Below are 14,817 nucleotides of genomic sequence, written 5' to 3'. Positions count from 1 at the left end.
ATAACGTCATTAATAATAGCAGTCGTAACAGCTACCTAGAGAGCACGGCGAGGGTGACAGTGCGTCTATACCGCACGTTGTCCTGTTATGGACAGAAGCGTGTCCCGCTAAGTCTAAGGTATGAGACCAGTAAGGTCTACTTATGCCGGTGGCAATGCAGGATGGCGATGATGTCGTCCGTGGCTATCGCCGCCGCCGACACCTTCGGAAAACTGGCTGCTAGTTTGTCGTCGTCCAAGTCGAGTTCGGCCGATACCTCTACTCCTAATGATGCTTCGCATGGACGTCATCTCGCGTCATGCCACCGAGCCCTATAACAGTTGTAGTAATATGGCGCAAAATATAGCAGGCGTTGCTTTAGGCGCCACTGCTGCTTCTGCTCCTGCTCTGGCCGGCTACACTGTGGTCGCGCTGGAGTAGATTCCAACGGTCGTTCAACACATCGGGCCTTTCAGTCGGAGGTCCAATACTCTAGCAACGTCGGCGTCGGAAGTAAGATGGGGCACTCTCTCGACAAACCTGATAAAGTACTGCTCACTGATGTTCTCATATTCGGCCTACACTCTATTTAGGGTCTAGCTTGAATCGACAGAAAAGGATGTGGCCTCAGAGTCCGTTGTCGATATGGTTTCATTGACATACAGACGCATACAGCTAGTTACCTATTCGTTTCTGTATGAAGTCACCCAGTCATCGTTAAGCTGCGTCTAGAGCGACTACTCGAACCAAAAGCCACTATCTGTATGGCCGCGATGCACCGGCGCCCTACTATAAAACAATTGCTAGCGTAAATTAATATGAGTTGCAGTTTAGGCTAACACCTCCTGCAACATGTCTCCATCTCTGCGCCTGTGTCCCAGCTGAAACTGCCGGCCAACACCGACGGAAAGGTACGACTACCAAGAACAGTAGCAGTTGTCGTAGTAATAGTGAAGAGTGCAGCCGATATCAACGATAGAATGATCAGCGATTAAAGCGCCAACGGCAGCAGGAGCGGCGGCAGCATCTGCATCAAAAAGATAGGTTCCCACTGGCGAGATTTCATTAGGCCACTCATTGGCTAGTGGGTCCCATAGTCTCCGCTGCCTGCTCCTATCGCGGCCTGCGTTCCCTATCGAGTCCGGCCCGTGCGGGGGCTAGCCCCTTCTGCAGCAGTCACACAGTCACACTAGCTGCTGTTATAGGCCTGCCATAGGTCTGATGCAGGCCGTTCGTCGATGGCTCTAATTGAGAACGTGGGGCGTGGTCGGCGTCGCGCCGCAGGCCACTCATCGTATAGGGGAACGTCAGGGTGGCAGGAGGGGGTTAAATAGGGACTGAAGTCGAGGGCACGACGTGGGGGTGTGCACGATCGGGGTGTAGGCCAGAGACGTAGCATTCAGGTCCCGGGGCCGTCCTATAGGATACGTAGCTTACACAAGAACCTGGACGCTTGCTGCGAATGAGGAAGAACCATCGGTTGGGGGTGCTGATGGGAACTTGCTCTTAGGGGCATCGGCAGGGGCAACAGAAGGACTGCAAGGGGAGGTGCGCTGGCGCTGATGAAGGGACGTGTCTATCGAGACGCCACACACCCGCTAATTGTCCACCACATTGGCTACTCCCTTTTTCTATATATATGTAGGTGTACATATATATCACCGGCGGCTCATTTTGTCTTGGTCCACCATGTGACAGCCAGCCAACCAGCTCGCCGGACGGATAGTCAGGCTAATAGATAGGTTGGTGCCTATCAACAAAATGCTCTATCCATGGCGGTCAACTGGGCACCAACAGAAAAGTAAGAAACAGAGAGAAAGAACGATGTATAGTCGATGATGCTGGTGGTTTTCACTTAGCAAACGTATTGCCCGCGTCAATACACGCTCAAATATCATTCAAACGGAGAATTATATTAAAATATAGCTTAATATCATTACAATATCGTAATATGTTGAAACTGACTGAATAAAAATCTGTAAAATTGTTGCTCTTTTTCAATGTCACATTGCTACAGAGCACGGATGTCGAGTTTTTCCCTATAGTCAACTTTGGTGATATTTAGAAATTTGTCAGCATCTTCGGATGGGACACGTTCGACTATAGCTAAAGGGTCAATTTAATTTGACATAGGTTGAAAAAATATGCAAGCGTTATGTTATTTCTACTGTAAGTAAAATCTTAAGGCGCTATATGTACATGCAGATAAGTAAAAGTATCTATAAAAGATGATATTTTTTGACTGTCCGATAATAATTCTCTGTTTCGTGCTAAGCAGTATCTGTAACTTCGTACGAGCACTCTTAAGGCTTGTTCGTTTGGTAATAGCGTTGTTACCCAACTAGCTACAGCACGTCCGACTCAAAGGTAGGACGAGAATGCAGGGTTACAACTCTTGCAAAAGGCAAGACCGCCAAGGCTGCAATCTTCATTGTCGCAGTTGGACTAGTGTAGCTAACACCCCCATAGAAGCTTCCTTCTAGCTAGGGAAAAGCAATGAGATGGTTACACGACGAGAAATACACGGGCAGTGTGCTTGGCTGGACACTGCTGCTACGTGGACCAGGCTGGCAAGGGAGGGGGCCTATGAAGAAGCACAGGAAGCAAACGGTGAGTGGATCGAGACTGAGCAGCAACGACATTATCGCCAACACAATGATCACAATTAAATGTCCGCAAATAGAGCAGTCAGGCGGCCAGGAAGGTTGGACGGCCACCGGTGAAGAAACCAGCCGGATAACCACCCCCGCCCTTGGGCCGAATCTTTAAGGCTCTACTATGTCACCGTGTGCCTATGCCAATACTACTATGCCTCGGCCGGCCTTAGTTCGAGCTGTAGACTGACGGGGTACACGGGGTTCGAGTCTACACACTCCCCTACCCGCACGACTACCTGATACCGTCTCGTCAGTAGTTTGTCTGTACAAGTCTCGCCTTTCCTGCCAAACGGACAAGGTGGGGGGGGGGTCAGGAGCGAGAAAGCAAGCAAACACACCGAGCGAGCGAGCGAGCGAGCGACCGACAGATCAGCGGCGACTCGCCGAATAGCGGAAGACCTGACCGCACAAACCAAACTGCATCACAGTTATAACCGCTATTACCACAACACTAGCATCACCGTTCGGTTTCGTTGGAGCACCGAACCGCCTACAAGCAACCTGCTCATCGAGTATGAAGGAAGCACGGAACAAAGAAGCAAGGCCAGCTTGTTGAGAGAATACGGTGCACAGGTAAAGGAACCACGCAGTATGACGTAACATAGCTTATATATAATAGCTAACTTAGACGGCCGATTGATGGAGGCTTAGAGGGGCGAGAAGCAGTTAGTCCCCGTTGATGGCTGCCTATGTCCACATAATTTAAAAGAGAGAAAAACCTATCAACCGAGTACGGTAAATTGTCATAGCATATCGTAGAACGATGTCGTAGAGAGGAAATTGTAGCGTAGGGGAAATGGATGCGCACAACTGTTGCGTGGTATATAACTAAATGCTATTACTAGTAAGGTTTAGCAACGACGACGAGGTAGTGATCACCACCGCTAAAAGCAAAGAAAAGGAAATCAATATACTTTATACTGCTACACCGATAGCATTTTTACGCATTACGTTACGGTCTTAAGCAAGTCTATATATATATATATATATATATATATATACAGCCAAATAATGATTGCTTGTTTAATAAGTTTGTTCGCCCTTAAGTTTTGTAAGGAATTCGCCCTTTTAACCCGACCTCCGTCTCTTGATTCATATATGCAACAGCCCAACCAACTAGTTGGACGCATCTCGAATTTTCGTCCCTTTTTATCTGTGCCGTTGTATCATTCGCTCACGGCCGCTAGGCCGTGGATAGGCAGCCTAGCCCGCAAGAGCCGTAGAGTCAGAAAAGGCTGTCCCGAATGCTTTGCTTGCCTACTTGGGTCGGTGCTGGTCTACTCGTCCCCCCTTTTGGCTTTCGCCTCCTGCTGTATATGTAGTAGCAGTAGAGGTGGCCAGCGGTCGGTGCGGTCTTCCCGACTGGCGTGCATCGCGTTGCGATGAGCAACTCTGCTCGCTGTCTGGACACCCGCTATTTCCACCTATTGGCGAGTCTTCCCGTACCCTAGTTTACCCCAAACCCCACTTAGTTACTCGTCCCCACATGACCCTTAAGCATCGTAGCGGCTCTAGCGTCCTGGTTGCCCCTTACACTACCCCCTCGCTTACAGGGATAGACCGCTCTTTTTCCTGCCGAGGCCGGCGAGCCAGCCGAGTTGCACATGCAACGCTATGTACCACTACCGCACGCAGGAGAAGGCACAACCATGGGTATAAGGAAAGGGAGGTCGTGTGGGGTTTTCCTAGCACGACAGCCATTGGCTGCCGATACCGTCGCCGTCATTACTGGCATAGTCCTGTTGGTGCTGCTGCTGTTGCACGTGGGGGTAAATCTATTAATACGCAAGCAATATCCGATAAACAAAGGAAGGAGGCAGTCAACGGGTCAGTAGCGGCGGCAGTGGCTGTGAGAGCAGGAGCGGCATCAACAGCATCCATTGCCAACCGCAAGCTGGACTGTGGCTCCAAGGCGTTCTCGGCTGTTCATTCTTACTCGGTACGACTGAGTAGATGGGTTCAGGGCTTGGATGGGGCTTGGTTAGGCTAGCATGAGTATGGCAAAAAGGGGTTCTAAGGACGATTGGCCGAGCATGGAACTGCGAGCAGAAGTGTGTGGGGTGGCGAAGGTGACGGTGGTAGCCTCCTCTGACCAAGCACAAGAGAATCGTTCTGCCGGTGATGCTAGCATCACATGCACTAAGGAGAGGCAGACAAAAGCAATGAGGAGAAGCAACGCCAAGGGATGACTATGGCGCTGGCAATGGTCGATGACCATTGGGCTGACAGAACCGCCGCCAGCAGTAGCATGGGCAACGGGGCAGGCAATATGGAGGAGAAAGACTAGGCGCGGGTCGGGCAAGGGCTGGGAATCAGTGGGGATTACACACATCGTCACATGGAGACATCGAAGACGAAGACGCTGGGGGAAGCTCAGGCCGAGCTATTGCTGCCGATTCCAAGACAGCGTGTGGAAGCGCCGCCAGCCGGGAGTCGATGCTGTTGACCAGCCCTTGTTGACAAACTGACCACCCTGACCACCACAGCCGCTGCCACCGCCTTAGCTCTAGCCAGGAAATGCCGGTCATAGGGGAAACGCGTGTGGCTAAGGGCAAAGAAAAAGGTTGGGGAAAATGTCAGGAAGAAACGGGGAATGAAAGGCGGGATAGCGGGGGTTGGCGAGGAGAAATTGGGTATGAAGAAATAGGAGACGGTGAACAGGACAATGTAGTGGGTATATCGCATGTTTGCTGCTCTTGGCCACTTCGGTGGCTTACTCCGCCTGGGAAGGTACAGCTGAGGCCACTACCAATACTACCGAGCTTGGCAATGTCACGCCGAGTAGATGACAACAACCAGCGAAAGCGAACCAAAGCAAAGCCAGGCAAGGTGTGCTTGTTGATGGCAGGCAAGCGAGAAACAAAGGGAGTGAATAAGAGTGTACGAGAAAGAGACACGAGCAGAGACACAGAAGGTCCAGTAAGAGGGGCTACTGCTGTCCTAAAGCAGCTATTCAAGACATACAGCTGCTACTAGTGCTGTAGTGAAAAAAGGGGTTACCATCATCACCACCGCCACAGGCACCACTCACTTACCTACTACGAGGAGGTCATACAAAACCAACGGGAAACAGAAAGCCTTCAATGTAAACGGAGAAGCCGGCAAAAGTGGGCAAGCACAGGCGGTGGCGACGGGGCGGCTATTGGGGCCAAATAGGGATAGATGAGGGAAGGACGCCCCTTGGCAACTGCAGGTGCGGCAATTGGGGTGTCCTAGCGCTTAAAGCAAACGATGTGACGCGATGCCGTAGCAACGATGATGCGATAGTCCATTACCATGAACGTTGCTATAACTTTACGCATGTTGCAAACAATGATCATAGATGTTTGTTTAGTTAGTTGAAACAGACACTTCTATGGCACAGCATTTTACAACTACACGGCTAGTGGAAAGGTATAAAACGACGATTAAATCCCAGAAGAGCATTTTCAGGTATTTTGAACGTAGTTGTTTGCATACATAGTAAGTTCTGATTAAGTTAGTTTGTGACTTGCTGAGGGCCCACGCCCAAACGTGTGCCTTTCTCTATGCCTTTGTCGTGCATCTAGCCAACGATGTGTGATTTACTAAGCTAATAAGCACCGCAACGCTTCTCTATCACGCACTCTGTCTAGAAGCGGCAGGGCTAATAATGAGAAAATAGTTGGCGTCAGGCGATCACATCATGGGCATTATTGCTTCAGGGCTCACGTCTCACACCATTCGGTAACATAAGAATTAAACAGACCACTTACACACACTTATATATATAGCTATATATAGATATATGTCGAAGTCGATATTTTTACTCGCTCTGTTGGCGTCATTCTTTGGGTTTCCTGCCCTTCACGAGGGTGTCATGTAAATGTTTTTAAGGGCAGCATCGACTTCGACTGCAGCGGCCGTAGCGATAATAGAGGGACTGCGGCTTCGTCAGCGTAATCGTCGCAGAAATACACAGATGGGGAAGGGGGTTGTGGTGCAGCCGCGGTAGCTAGTCAAAGTCGATGGCAATATCAGCAGCCAGAATGTGCGTACATCGATCATATGGAGCGTAGCATCAGTGTCGGCTTGTCTGTGTCCGTGTATATTACTGGTCCGTAGAAAACCGTTCTAAGAGTGCCTTACTGCCGTGGCCTCTCAGAGAACCTGGGCTCCCGGACTGCCGTCGACGTCATTGTTGTCGAGATGACGATTCATGTCGGTGCAGTACCCTAGCTAGTAATAGGCCGCGCGCTATGCAGTCGCATCGATTGGACACGCCCCTTGGCTATCATCGGCTGCTTGCCTGACGGCTGACTGTGTCGCGTCTAGCGTTTTTTGCGAGCAATAACTCGTACCAACGTCAGCCGCTGAAGTAGTATTATTATTACCGGCGGTCCGTGTTAGTACCGGCATCGTTGCTGTGTTATTGCCCGTTTCTTTCTAAGGCGAACTGTTGTTCTAGCAGGAACGGAAGCCAGTTTTGAATAGCAGAACATCCGTCAAATAGATAAACGAGAGTAAGGATGGCCGACGGTAGGCACAGCAGCGAAGACGACGACTTCAGATTGTGCTCTCAAAAGTATCGCTGCGCACTCCATAGAGTCAGAACGATAAACTGTCATTTGAAATCATTGCAAATGACACCGCTTTATCGCTTCGTGATCAAATTGACTGCATATATACACTTTGGGATACCAGATAGAGCACGGAGAAGTTATGGATAGCTCGGTACAGAAAACTAAGACGAAGATAAACAAGAGAAAGGTAAAATAGAACAAAGCTAAATAAAATTAGACAGAAAAGCAGCTTCACACTTGGCAGAAGTGCCTACCACAAAATGGGTTACCTCTGCCCCAAGACGAATGGTGCACATACACATCCGCGTATTTTTCATTCTTCTGCATATTTATGAATACTGACACAGTTTTCTCTCCTTGTGCGAAAGCCATTCGAGGGGGACGTAAATCCATCAGCGACCCAGCGGGGCCAAGAAGACTCGTCTCTCATTGGTCCGTCTTTCGTCTATCTGCGCTTAGCGTTTATAGTAGAAGTTGGCCTTCTTGCCGATATAGAGGAAGATAGAGATGATCCGGTGTATTCTTTCACATTTTATGCCTCGCGGTCTTTATGTGTAGTTGTGTACTCAAAATAAGCTTGACAGCAACAACAAGCACGACAATAACAACAACAATATACCTGGTAACACTGTGCGGCTAAGCTTAACGTCGACCGAAACAGGAACGTCTGTTATTTCTACAAAATTCATTTGTCGGCAACAGCGGCCCAAATCCCGAGGCTCGCAGCGTTCGTACAGAAGACTTAAACTACGTTTGTTTTGATCAGGTGATACTTGCCGCCGTTGCTGTTATTTCTGTTGTACTCGCTTAATAATTTCTTTTTTCGTGTCAGTCAGCTTTAAACCCGTTTTCAGTTTTTGTTGTTGAGAATAACACAAGAGTATATTGAACCTTTTTCGGTGTTGCTCAGCTACTCAGGATCAGTGCCGGCGCCCGCCCCAGGTCTTCGCCGCTGGTAAGAGGAATTATTCGCTCTAACAAGCTTAGCTGCGCGACGATTTTGGCGTCGATAGCCGCGAGCAATGCGACGCGATACTGTGGAGTGCGCGCATTTGAAACGCAGCATTGCCGCCTCGATCGACAGTGGTTACTTCGGCGGCCTGGCTGATGAGGTGCGTCGAGTACTTCGCACAGTGGACAAAAAAACGACGGCAAAGAAGTTCCGCAATAGCCGGTGATAATGTCAAGCCGGTGACTGGATTTGACCACAAAGGAAATCGGAGTCGATGAACAAATTTTAGAAATTTAGGCATAATTGTCGAGGCTGCGAATTGCGGTACTACAGATTGATGATTATTAGGTAAACAAAGTGGAATGAAGACACATCCTTAAGGTAAACGGCAGTGAACCGAACTGACATCATTGTCTGTTACTGCTTGACCCGTGTTAAGAATAGACTCTAGCCGTAAAGCTGCATTAACTTAGCTTCAAGTTTCGATATTTTCGGGGAACGCCAAGGCCAAGCGCCACCAAATGGTGATTTGCTAAGATCGGGCGACTTAGAAAAGAGAAAGATCTTAGTTTTGAGATTAAGCTTATTGCTTGATTTCTCCATAATATTCTTGTAAATTCATCAGTTCTGTCGTTTTCAAGATCAACTAGATTCCTGGCAGCTATAATAGATTTGGATAAAATTTAAAACGTGTATTTCTTCAGCGGTTCTGCTGACGACTCAAGCGGATTCAGCTTGTTCCACATCTTTTGCTTTAGTCAAAGGACGAGTATATACATATATATATCAAGCGCGTACATTATTATAGGGTACGCAGACACCTCACGAACAGAATATCCACAAGCGAGAATATCCAAAACACACATACAAATGCAAAATCACGATTAAAATTCTATTTGTGGAACATAAAATCAACATTTTATGAGGCTACGGGGTGGGAAGGGCCTCCCTTTTTTCGTCCATACCTCCCTCTGAATTTCATTCTATGTGCATTTTTGGTATGAACTATTTACTGGCTGCTTCGTAGGCTGGCTGGGAACTAATTTACGTGTGGCCGCTGTGTTTGTGTATCTCTCTCTATGTTTATGCTATAATTCTGTCGGGAGAGAAGTGCGCCACCAGCTTCTGCATAATAACGAATGTTATTAATAATGACTATATGATGACGATAATGTTGATGCTAAGAACTGTTTACATATTTTCGAAGGGAAATGCTTTCGGAATAAAGAACCGAAGACGACTGAAAAAATGGCAGCGGATTGCTTTCACACTACTACGAATTGACAGCTATACGCAAAGTCCACTTGAGTCCTGTACGACATTGGCAGGCCTACTGAGCACAATGGGACCAGGATGTTCCTGTCAATTTTTGTACGATAGCGTAGAACGTTTTCAAATACCGGAGCTATCTCGTAAATCGAATTACAAGCAGAAGATAGCTAGAAATTACGAGTTCCGTCAAGGAATAGTTGAAATACTGGCTACGCATTACCCTTCAGAATGTTAAATATAAATATTCGTCAATGTGGACGGCCAGTGTGCATGCATTTCATGTTATATAATCTTCGTCACGAAGCAGCTAGACGATGGATTGTGAGTGATTCAAAATGTAAAACTATATGTGCGTCTGATGTCTCCCTCGTCGTTAAGGAAAAAACCTGGCCTATTGTATGGTACTTTCTTTATTTGATGGCGAATGTTGTGTTGTGGGCATCGATGGCCGAACTTGGATCGACCCCCGGTTTTGATTCACGTCCTTAAACGGCCGTGTTCAGACATAACGTAATCCTATATTAAAGTTAACCTCTATGAGAAAGCAAAACATGTGTTTAAGTCTCAGTTCTTGGTTCACTTGAATGAGTTATCTATACGTGGAACACCTACAAGCGCTTTTGTGCGTAACTTCAGTGAGAGATCCTTCTTACTGGCTTTCACTTTCAGCCAGATATGGTTTTTGGCTAAAGGTGACCAACGTTCAGAAGATAACGACCGACGTTTATGTAAATGTTTGACCACCTGCAAAGCATCCTGTTTCTATTAATGTTCTGTCAGCAAAGAGTCAAGTTTTGGGTAAGAGAGCGGTCTAAGAGAACGATTAGAATGTTGCTAGCGACCCGTTTTAGAAGTTACCGCAATACCGCAAAACGAGAAGGAACACAAGTCTACGGAACCAGCTTGGTCGATTCCAAAGAAAAGAGATAGACGAAACAAAATCATGTACTGGTCTATAGGCAATATTTTTTTTTTCTCTTAGGACGTTAATGTGTAAATTTCGTTCCCGAATACGGGACCTCGTATCTGAGCCTATGTAACAGACTACGGGACTTTGGCCAAAAAAAAAGATCAGGGTTTTATTTTAACAGTATGACTTACTTTGGGTCATTATAATGATTTGCTCAAGGATGCACAATGATGATAAACGGATTCGATAAAGCGTGCGCTAGATTAGTAGGAGAATCAAACAAAAGTGTTTGAGACTTTCACACAACTTCCTGCCTGATCGGCCAAAATGTCAATGTGATAATAATACTCATGAAAATGACATTTTACTAGAAAAGACGACGTTTTTAAAAAAAAAAAGAAAAAAAAAAAAGATTATTAGGAGGTTCGTATCGTGCAGGGTAGTTTGATTTCATCATGTCCACTCCACATAACAAGTTAATTTAAAACCTCATTTAATTTTTATTTCTTTGTAATTTTCGTGTAAAAAAACGACAGGCTGATTGTTATTTTCAAAAGATTTTGCGAATGTGAAATGTGAGGCGTTGAAATACACCCGGGTAAACAAATGTAAATGTAAGAAAACCTAATTGACATGCGTGAACATTCAATGACGTTTCAATGATCTACAGAGATGTTTACAGAAATAAAAGATACTCCTATACGATCAGACAAAAGACCATTTCCAATATCTTCAAGTAGGACAGTGCACCATAATCTGCTACCAGCATAAAACCGAATTCGACCATTCCATAAAACGGGTCATAACTGTTTATTACATATACATTTGTGACTGGCGAAGAGAAGCAGGAAAGTATAATGGTGGATTTTCCGCCAAAATTGTAAAAAACGGAGAACTAATTTTAAAAAATTGGATAATAACAGACTTCACAGGACGAATCATGTTTTCGGACCGTTTAAGCTCAGTACTTCATGATAATAAATCCGTAATTTCTATCGAGCGAAAATAAGAGTACGCAGCGATTTAAAAATAGACAATACAATATATATAATTATGAAAGGTAAGGAAATCAGTCTCCTGAAAGCCGTCCCGAGGTGGCAAAACTGAATACCCAATACCATGAAACGACAATCTATTGGTAAAACATTTATGGTAAAGTCAGGTAAAACTCATCGATGGAAAGCAGCTTTTTCAGGCCATTTAAAGTTTTATTTGGCCCTTACAATGGAATAATCTTCTCAAATCGGTTCTAAAGTAACGAATGATAAACTAGTCTTGCTGATGACTTGTTCACTAGTCTGCACGCGATCCGTCCAGCTACGACCGCTGTGGCCCGTTCGGCTACGGTCGCTGTTGCAACAGGATCTTTCTTCTGTAAAAATTAGTTCAATGGGCGAGAAAAATGATCGACCGATAAATAAGCGGTAGCTTATAACGCTCATCTTCCTCGCAACGATTGCTTCCAGTCATTCTTCGTCATCTATTCCTCGCCGCTGTCGTCGTCGTCGTCATTGTAGTATAGGCGTAGTAGTAATAGTTGTAGCAATAATGTCAGCCCAGGCAGAAGTAACCAGTATAAACATGTTTTTTTTAATTCTCTTTTTACCCTTTCTTTTCGTTGTTAGATTTGTGCAGACGATAACGAGTGCAGCGGCCCCGGTCTTCACTGTAGTGGCATCAGTGGCTGCCGGTCCGCTGTCCGGCTTTCTACCCCACTTTACTCTTTGACATTATCTACCATTACTACAGCACCGTACTAGTGCTGTTCTATCGTTCTTTTTACAGAAAATTTGCTCTTTCACCGGCTGCCGAACTGCCACCTCTGCCACCCGCCTCGGCTGCCGCTAGTGTTAGGCGAAGAATGAAATTTCGAATTACGGCGATCGACTACAATATATCGCTATTTCAAAACTGCGGGTGGGTTTTTGGCAAGTAACCCTTTCGTTCTTTGATTGCACGCCGTCTCCTTTATCCTCGTTGGCGTAGAATAATCATTTAAGCATGTAATATACTTTTATTTTCTCTATAAAAATGAAGAAAAGAGACGCACAGCCACTGAGCGGTTCTGCTATTATAGTGGTGTTGTCTTCGTGGTGTTTTACCAAATTGATCGAGGAGGAAACGCGCGAACGGAAAGCACCATCACCGTCATCGAAGCAGCTGAAAAACGACAGGGAAAGACGGGGCAGGTGCTGACTTGCATATTATTATCAATATTACTTTTATTACCTTGTATATCCTGACTTCGTTTCTTAGTAAACATCCCAGCTGCTGATGCACTGCTTTTAGTGCATTTGGATCATCCTTATGCTATTGCTGCTGCTGCCGCCGTTGCAGTGGAAGTCGCTTTCGTACGGTCGATGCACATTAGCAGACCAGAGAAAACAACAACAAATGAGTGACCGGCAAGGACACACAGGCCGCTCCCTTGCAGCTACCGCCTATCATTGCTACGGGCATTGCCAACGATGCCACTGCGTACCATGTCCGCTCATACTATTTTTGCTGCTGCTGCTGCTGCTGCTGTTGTTGTTGATGATGATGAAGTAACACCTTTTCATGGTGCGGGCGTGCTCGCTTACAGCATCGTCGCACTAAACGCTGCGAAGGCGATGAGAATTAGATGGCGATGAAATGCAACGAGCTGCTGCTACGGGATCCGCTTGTTGAAATCGAATAGAACAAAGATACTGAAAATGGAAAGAGCGGCTGACGAAAAGCGGAACGATAAAATCACATCATTCATTGCCAAAGCAGCTGTCACGGCAGCTTGTTCAGAGGATGAATCCATGCACGCAGTTGTCGATGTTACAGCAGCAGCAACAACGACAACAACAACAGCAGAAACAACTGCTGAGTTTTGCCCTTAGAGCTGAAGCTGTTTTACGAGCCTCTGCTTGCCACTGGAAGGCTATACAAACTGAATAACTTTTGAGCTACGCATCAGTGCATAGACGCGATTTCCTTGTAAACGCCTCAATCCTCCAGAAGCTTATAGGTGAAAACCGGTTGAATACACTCACTTAACCGGTTCCGCGAACATTTACTGGTCCTCAAAGTCGACGCTCAGTAATCAGGTTTTTGCCCCTCAAAGGTTACAGCGTTGCTAAAGCTCATCGAAAATTTATGGAGACATTGGGTAACGGAGCTTTAAGCAAAAGCATAGTACGTGAACGACGCATACGTTTCAACAATGCAGATTGAGGAGTCGAAGAACAGCGGGGGAATTACCAGATGTTGGAACCTGAAGGACAAGAACCCATAGCCACAATTGAAGACGCTTTTCACGAAAGCAGAGCTTAAAGCTTAAGGGCTCCGACGGCCGAAACCGGAATCTCATATAGAGCGGATTGCACAATTATAATTCAAACACTGAAAATTTGAAAACTGAGTAAAAACTGGGTCCCCTGCACGCGCAATTTGGAACACTTTAATGAGCAAAAAACCTGCCTTAAGCGTACACTCGCTATAAGCGAAGCATCGTTCGGTCTCCGCCGTTAACCGGAGAGGGATTACCCGAGAGAATGGTGTCGCTTTGGAAAAAAGTCTACTTCGAAGTGTCAAGTAGGTTCGGACGTACAGTGATGGCAGTACTTACAATGGACATCAGGGGCGGCTACTGCCTCGAGGAACTTGCAGAAGATGAAACAACGAATGCAGTCGGCTATCGCGTATTCTTCAAGGAACTCATCAACCGTTGGCACCGTGATCGAAAGCATGCGGTCCGGTTATGTGATGACGACACCAGTCCTCATCGCAATACCTCAATTGCTTCCTGGATTGAGCAAAGGAATATCCAATGTGGTCTTCAACTCGCTTATCATCCTAATCTAAGTCCGTATGATTACGAAGCTTTCCATACTCTAAAAGGGGCAATTGATGAATAAGCACATTCCACTACCGATTCACTTCGAGCCATAAATAAGAAAACTACATACGGGAACGCAAGTGGTTGATATATGGCTGTCCGGAGCGCGGGAGAAACAAGTAAAAAATAAAGGAGCGTATTATATCCCCTTAAGTCTACCAGATCTGCTTATAACAGCCCAATATATCATAGACGTTTAGATAATAACCCATTCGACGACTGTGTTTCCAAGTGCAGTTTAATTTTAACGCTTTTTCTTTTGGCTATCCTTAACTTTGCCTATCAATTCATCAATCAATCAATCAATTCCGTGACCTGGCAACTGGTACGACCTCATGCATGTTCCGAGAGCCCGCCTGTTGACCCGTCCTGTCTTGTTAAATCTAAAAGTCGTCCGTGATTTTTAGTTATCATCCGTACTTGCAAGACAAATCTAAATGTATTTTCCCCCATAATTCAGCTTTTTTTTTTGCTCTAGCCGACTGATCCGAGAAACATTAAACTAACTGTGTCTCGATAAGGTTTTTGGTGTCGTTCTGGTGCGCGAGCGAACGTGCAGTCAAACATAAACTCACTCACTCATGAGATACGATACAAACAGCCGTTGCAGCTATATATATAGTCGTTAGAACTGTCTT

At 46.1% G+C, this 14,817-nt stretch overlaps 1 long non-coding RNA gene across 1 annotated transcript in view; it reads left to right on the top strand.

Moving 5' to 3' along the window:
* The window catches only part of LOC111265887 (uncharacterized), an 87,827-nt gene that overhangs the window by 26,603 nt on the left and 46,407 nt on the right, over positions 1 to 14,817 (top strand). The window lies entirely within an intron of this gene.

This window comes from Varroa jacobsoni, unplaced genomic scaffold (assembly GCF_002532875.2).
Source record: "Varroa jacobsoni isolate VJ856 unplaced genomic scaffold, vjacob_1.0 scaffold_1021, whole genome shotgun sequence".
NCBI lineage: Eukaryota > Metazoa > Arthropoda > Arachnida > Mesostigmata > Varroidae > Varroa > Varroa jacobsoni.
Note: the sequence above shows the minus strand (reverse complement) of the source record. Positions and strands in the feature narration are given on the sequence as shown.